The following is an 8,165-nucleotide window of genomic DNA, read 5'->3' on the forward strand; positions in this document are numbered from 1 at the left end:
GCCACAACTGCAAGTATTGCAAATACTCTTCTTATCCTTTACCACCACAATGAGGTGAATAAGTGTTATTTGCAGAAAATATCTATGGTGTCAAACTAAAATATTTTTATAATCAAGTGTGTGGCAATATGCACGGCATTCACTTATTAGTTACATATATTATATGTATGCGGATTGTTTATTTATACATGATTAAGTGTAATGCATACATACTTAAACTATATTAAATTTTGTAAACATGCATGGGTTGAGCTAGTTCACAAACTTCGCATAATACATTGTTAATTGCTACTATGACTATTACAATGTTTTTGTAGCTACATAATATGTAATACATTGCTATATTATTATATATACAGGGTACATGCAGTTGAATACACACATGATCACATGCTGCAAAGGTCTTGGCAATGCCTAGTGCCATACACAACTGATGCGTTTAGCTAGTAATGGGATAGCATTACTGAGCTAATAGTTAACAATAATTATTAATGTGGTCTGCATATATAAAAAGTGTGGTATGTGAGATGGCATGATATGCATTTACAATTACAGAAAAAAAATTTTTTGTTTTAATATTCGGTTTATAATGAATAACATTCTTTGGGCACATTTATGGGATACATCATCAAAGCAGACACGTATCTTCGCCATTACCAGTGTCCCTGCCATCAGTAAATCCCATTGTAGATCAGCTTGAAGCTCTAATCATATCTTCCCACCAATAGTGACCTGTTGCATTTGCTTTCTTGTACAACAGATCATAAGGTCACCAAAGAAACTGTCCATGCTTATGTATTTGCCAACAAACAATGGAAAAATAAAAATATTTTAACTTACGTTATATTCCCACCTAGTTACAGGAGGACTTGGCTATATCCTTTCTGTCAGGTCAACCAACAGCCAGATATACAGTTTTCCAAGGTGGAAATCTACATACTAAAAGATATGTCTTCTTGGGAACTGGTTCCTCAATGATACAGTGTATGTTAAAACAGTTTGATCTCTACAACTGCCAGTGTGTTTGTTCCATGCACCACATCATCCTAGCCTCCATCTATACACCAAACCAGTATTGTGTCCTATGTACACAACTATAACTCATCTCAGCGGACCAGCCACTGCATCTCATACAAGCTGCAGTCTTGTACTATTGTCCAATCACTTCAACTGTACTGTAGTTTGCTTTGTGTAGAAGAAATGGCCTAAAAACTGTGGAACTACACCAAGTTAGACTTGACAAAACATCTTTGGGGGATTGCAGATGAATAAGAATAGGGGTGCAAGTCGCAGGCATCATGAGCAAGGTGTCTGATCAGGGGAGAAGAGCCCCAAAGTCAGCCCGAGCAATCCAACTGGACAATCCCTTTGGATAAAAGGAGAGTTTAATTTTTTTTTATTCACACTAAAGTAACAAGGTGATGCATGATTATGAATGGGATTGATAACACAAGAAATAAGTCTAGTACTCTTGAACTAAGTGCACTGAATAATGCTTCAGACCAATTCTTATTCATCACTGAGCTGTTAAGTGTGCTACTAGTATGTTGTGCCACTTTCAACAACCATGTGCTAATTGTTTATATGATAGCAAGTTCACCAAGTACCTTTCTTACAACAAATTTGTATTTATTTGCTCTAATGCTCTTTGTGGTTAATACTTGTGTTTTTTTTTTGTTTTTTTTCTGCTTCTTCAGTGTATCTTCTTCACTTGTATAATAATTGTGTTTTTGCAATGGGGCATGTGGGCACTTAAAAATTTGCCTACTTTTTCAAATTTCATGACTTGTAACTTCTTGTGGCATCATGCTATTGCCATGCAATTTCAATCCTTATTGAACATTAAATTAACTAGTTACAGAATGTAAAATTATTCTATTCCCATAATTGAGATATGACTGTCATGTGGTGGAGTATGCCCTATTATTGCAGGCCCAGTTACATGCATATTATTTGTTACAAAGCCATATTATGCGTACTGTATTTGTATTCCCCTAGTAATGATGAATTAGAAATAATAAAATATAAATCTGCATTCAGGAGCTTATGCAGTTGCATGCATCATTGCATGAATATCAGCGCTAGCTGTAAATTGCTATGTATGATAAATGATACAAGAGGAAATTACAACAATACCCACTGAATAATGTTAGCAAACAATTGTACCACAACCCAAAACTGTTGTACTGCAAAACACTAACAACACTTCATTACTATAAACACAACTATTATTATATACACCATGAAGACGTGAACTCATTATGAAATTGGCATTCGTTTATAAATTAGCACTCAGGACTATATATAATATATATGCAGAGCTTGGTTTGTGGTATTTTATGTGCTTACTTGTTGGAAACATCTACACCATAAAGAGAGTGCATCTTTGTGCATGTACAGAAAAGCCATGTAAGTTAATACATAAATTTTGTACTTGATTATTAACACTATTAGAGAGCACTTGAATACTTAATTTCCAATGATATAGTTTCTCAGGCCTATTGGCATTATTGAATAATAGTGGTTATATGCAACATAGATAGTAATAGTGCATGTACTATATTTATAAGTGATGATTGTTGGAAAATATCACAATATCTGTACGTACAATGAGTAATGATCATGAGTGTTGTGTAACATGACAATTTTAATTGATCCATCATGTCCTTCATGAGACTGGAGCTGCTGTCAGGAAATTGGTTCTATTCATCCTCCTAAAGTGTTGAAGTTTATCACTTTACTGTTAACAGTTTTCACTTTGTGTGTATACATGCCAAAGGCTAACAGCAGCCACACACATTTTGTATACCACACAATAAAAACACAGATACATTAAGATGAGAAAACACTTTTCACCTCCATGAGGAATGCCACAAACATGACCACTAATTACAAGGGTATTATATATACTTAACCAAACTATGTAAGATGCTGAAAGGTTTGTACGACACTAAAAGGATATCAAATATGCCACTCGGTTTACAAATGCCAACATGTAGTAACAATTGATCTGCTATAATTACGTACACAGCATGTGTTAACCTAAATACTTTACAGTAATTGTGAATATATCACCACTCATTTTGTAAACAAAATTAATTGATAAAGTGCTGTGTGGCAAAGAGAAGAAAGGATACGCTTCTAACAGACTTATTAATAATACATGAGACACACTGAATCTGAGAATCTCTATAACTGCTACTAATATCAGAATTCTGTGAATGCTATCCCACTGGGTAGGTATAAACAGTGGACCCGGGGACCCACAAGGATCCAACATTTTTTGGAATTTTATACACTTCACAATATTCTATACTTGAACTTGCTAGTAGTCCTGCATGGTCAATCCACTTTTCCTTGTCAAGGATGTTATAGAAATTAATTATAAACGCCTCTGCAAAAAAGTGTCTAAATCTGACAGCATTGATTGGCCACTCACCTGCTGCACAATGAGCATACTAGCCTATAATGTCACCTAGCTACTAAAATTTGGATACATTGTTTACTAGCTAAGCCTCGTGGCTGGCAAATATACAGACTACTGCATTTTCACAATGTTTCTAAACTTTAGCAGCTACGTAACATTAATAGACTAGCCTATAAATGCAGTCAGCTTCAGACAATTTTTCAGAAGCACTTAGGCCTCTAGTTTCTAATTGGTATAAACATCGTGTGAGACACTGTGATGGGGAAAAAGTGGATTGGCCATGCAAGACTACTTGCAGAGGTACTTAGTACAAGTATAGAATATAGTGAAGTGTATAAAACTCCAAAAAAATCTGGATCCTCGTGGGTCCCCTGGTCCCTGGTCCCTGGTCCTTGGTCACCGGGTCCACTGTTTATACCTACCCTATCCTGTGAGAAGGCTTAAAACCTGTGAATACAGGGAGTCAGAAACATGTAGCTGAAACATGAAAATGCAGAAACAAAATCCCAGAATCAGTGGTGACTTGATTCCCTGCAACATGCAGTCTAGAATTGTAATACTGTTTCAACCACAAAAATACTACATAATTATATGCTACTATTCATCACACAATTTACAGACTCACCATAAGGGTTTGCATTAGAGATACGAGCTGACTGTTATTGTAGCAGGTTAATTTGATTATGATAATGTATGCAAACACAAAGGAGGTATTATATCCCTGAGTGCGTACTCCAAAGTTATAGGCCACAGACATGCCAACAGTATTTTGGTCTGCAGTCATCAAGTCAGCAGTGAGTGCTGATGTTACTTCTGTGGAAGTGTTAAAGTCCTTGTAATTTAAACGTATTATTGTATATAATAGAAAAGTATTTCTCAACAACCAAAAAGTATACCAATGATGTCAGCTAAGGTTTTAAAATACACTTGGCTACATAAGCTACAAGCTACGTATAATATATTGTATCATGTTGGAAGGATGAAATTTTAGTATCGTGTTCAAATATATATGGCTTACATAATCTTTAGCAATAAAATCTTTTCTGCACACCACATAAACAGACTTTGGGAAATTGGTCAAGACAGGATGTTATTTCAACATTAAAAAGATTTTATATCTGTAATGTGTTTCCTTGCCAGCTAAATAATGCTTACCTGACAACATTTTGTGAAACAACTGATGTAGTGGGATAAGGTTTAACTCCAGGTGAAGGTTGAAACACTTTCCTATCTTTAGTTGCAGCAGCTTTACCAGTCTTCACTTTATAAGGGTCCACAGAATGAGTGGGATATATGGATCAAATGTACCAGCCTTGCACCCACCAGGCTAAAGGAAACATATAATTTCTGATTTCCTTAATTATCCAAGACTTACCAGTTTGGCTGGGTTACTAGGCCTGAATGGCTTTGGTTTATCCTTACTTGTTGATGATGACTCGTCATATAGGGGCTGGGCTATGTATATGATGGTATTGGATAATAAGATTAGCAGTACATAAACATACACTTTTCTTGCTTGAATGGATTAGCTTCGAAGTATTCTAATGGATGGTTGTGCAACTTGAAGGAAGCCCCTTTCAATAGTTTAGTGTGATCTAGTCTTTCTTTCTGAGGTGCATACAGCATATATATATATATATTAATTATTGACTTGCAGTTGTCTGTGTGTACGTACATTTGAAAATGCATATATGTACATGTAGTATGTGTCTGTGTGTACATGCTAAACTCAATACCTTTCTAACTTCTTGTATATGACTGTATAGGGATCAGGTAAGTGCTTGAATTCACCACCAACTGTGACGTTGATATACCTATGAATTAATGAGAAACATTACAAAACTGTGAATTTTAAAAGTTTAAAATCCCAAATGTGCCAAACTGCATGTTTACCGAAAAGAAATGGAAACACAAATAAACACAAATGATGATCCCACTTAAAATCATAAACTGTTGGATAAATCACCTGTAATGTTTATATACAAGCATCACAAATACATTTTAAAATTATAGTCATCACATGGATACTTATAAAGTTTTTGAAACCACACAGTGAATTTGTTGCAAGCATTAATACAGGGTAGTTACAAGTAGTAGTTGTAACACAGGCATATATATCAGGCAAAAGCCGGAATACTCTGTGTTACAGCTATGTTCCGTTTTACAGCTAATATGTAACACTTCCAATCTGTATCAGGCTCAGTAATAATAGCCTGAAGCAAGTGATTATTCACCCAAGCCAATATGAGTGCAACCACTGGATGTATTATACATAAATGCCTAAAATATTTGACTATGGGTCAGCAGCCGGTACATTTGGTTATGATGAACGGACAAGTCATAGACATATCATGGAGAATTTCAGTTACACGAGCTCATAAGAGTTTAATCCAAACAGTGTTATTGAATTGTTTGACAGAGTTAAGTTGACAGAGTTAAACTACTAAAGGCCTAGATGGGTAAGCTTGCTTGTAGTCGTGTAGAGTGGTAATTTTGTGTTATCAGTAATGGGGGTCTGGTCTGTATTCGAAAATGTGCGGAAACACTTGGTGAATATGCTGTGGCACTATAGTTCACACTTTAGCCCAATATTTTTCAACTCATAGGGTAGCAAGCCAGTGAGGATAACAAAATGCTTGTTTTCATGGCACAATCCAAGTTGTGCATAATAATCACGTGAGTATTAATTGAACCCCACAATTGATTTTGGCCTTAATGTCTCTATAACCATTGCCCAGTTGTAGCCTGGGCTACATTCAGATGTAGCCCAGGCAAAGTCGCCAACTGGGCTACATTGTGAATGTAGCCCAGGTGGCTCCTTTGTGTGAAAGTGATATAGTATTTGCAAGCATTCAAATTATACATACATTATGATACTTATATCATGAAACTCAAAACAGATGTAACTATAGTTTCTGGCTTTGACCATGTCATTGCATATCCATAGGTACATACTAAAGGAGGTTCTACTATGAGGCATGATAACTACAGTCTACACTCTAGCTAAGTGTAGCTAGTTACACATAGTGGCATTATGTACATGGCAATTTAAAACTGTACATGTGTTTGGTAATATCAATTATTGTGCTATAATATGATACATGATGAAACACTTCTTAAAAAAAGTCTTCAAACTCTCCCTTCAATGATTTTTGATATGCTCAACAAAAGAGAATACTTTTCAACTTTACAAACCAATAAATGCTTGGTCTCTCTGCATCCTATTTGTATCTTGGCCATACCCCTCATACCTGATGTCCATGTAGCTCTGACACATCATGTTTCAACTAATACATGAAACTTGTGATGAATATTTGTGTAATTTTGTCACAGCAATTGTATATCAGCCTACACAGTGTTCACTTCATATTATGATGTGTGTATACTCATCTTGTGAAAATTATTGTACAATTGTATGCACAGGTAGCTGGGTTACTTACTATGTAACTGCAAGTACCTACACACCACACAAAAAAATAAATTCATCAGTTGCCTTGCTTTAGCGAGTTTAGCAGTGCTAATAAATATGAAAATGCTTACAATATTACGTGTAGGTTAGCTAAGATGTTGCTGGGTCCCGATTCCTGTAGGGAGATATTTTTGAGGTCGTTTTATTGCTGCAGCCGTGAATCTCAAAAAGATTTCATAAGGTGATAGTTAAAATTTATTTTGGCTTGTCATAGAACCGAGATAGAACATGTTCACTTACAACATATCTGTCAATGGGCCACTTCAACATCTGCAAACATGCTGATTTTCCAACCTACTTTTGTAATAATTATGCTGCACAATGTACGTACATATACTTAGAATAATAATAGTTTGATAAGCAGAATGCATATCAAACTATCAAACTATGAGGTGAGGACCAACTTGTTGTGGTAGTACTAACTCTTTCACTAGCAACATGGTTGTTATGTGTGCAAGCAGAAGACTTAGTAGAGTGAGATAGACCTACACAATGAAAATTCATCAACTGAGTGTGGTGCCTGACTAGACATTTGGTGGCCTGCGTTCAAACACTGGGGTTGGAGGGATTTTTTCCTTTCTTTGGCCCATTTTCTGTTTTACCTTATTTGTAGCTAAATTAAGCTAACATTGTGAAGTCTCCTATTCTGTTTGTTAGGTTAGGTAATCCAAAGGCAGCAGTACATGTTGCTGTTAGACCTTCAGTGCTGGTCACTGAAAAGCTTTAATAATAATGACAACACATGTACAGATTGTAAACTTTGTCAATAGAATTATATGTCAGAAGGCTCAGACATCAGTGGTACAGGGTTTAGCCAGGTGGTCTCCTAGAATTCCAACAAATTTAATATTGCCAGTGTAGATAATGGGATTACTACAGTGTGGACCAATCATGTCTGCATTAAGCTCACTATAGCTATATTATGACTGGTCTTTTAAAAGTGGCTGTTAATTTAGGAATAATTTCTTAGAATGTCTGTAATTTCATTGTGTCAATGTCATTTAATCCTCACTACTATCAATCGAAAAAAAAATCAGTAAGTTTCTATTTAAAAGTCAAAGAGAAATACTTAGTTCTAGGAACTGATTTCCTTCAAGCATGCATGTTGTCTATATGGTATATTTGTGTGTATTAAAAAGTGGTAGTATGAAATATTGCACCAAATTAGTCATGACAGGTGATTTGGTATATGAATCGAAATCATCATAATCCATTAAATCATTTGCTAAGACTAGAATGCAGCTATATACCTGTATGTGCCTCTAAAAT

The 8,165-nt window shown here is 35.5% G+C and overlaps 1 pseudogene; it reads right to left on the reverse strand.

The window, feature by feature from the left end:
* Positions 1-2,559: 2,559 nt before the first annotated feature.
* Positions 2,560-5,187, reverse strand: LOC136259645 (cilia-and flagella-associated protein 96-like; annotated as a pseudogene).
* Positions 5,188-8,165: the final 2,978 nt, after the last annotated feature.

Source organism: Dysidea avara, chromosome 7, assembly GCF_963678975.1.
Source record: "Dysidea avara chromosome 7, odDysAvar1.4, whole genome shotgun sequence".
NCBI classification, from domain to species: Eukaryota; Metazoa; Porifera; class Demospongiae; order Dictyoceratida; family Dysideidae; genus Dysidea; species Dysidea avara.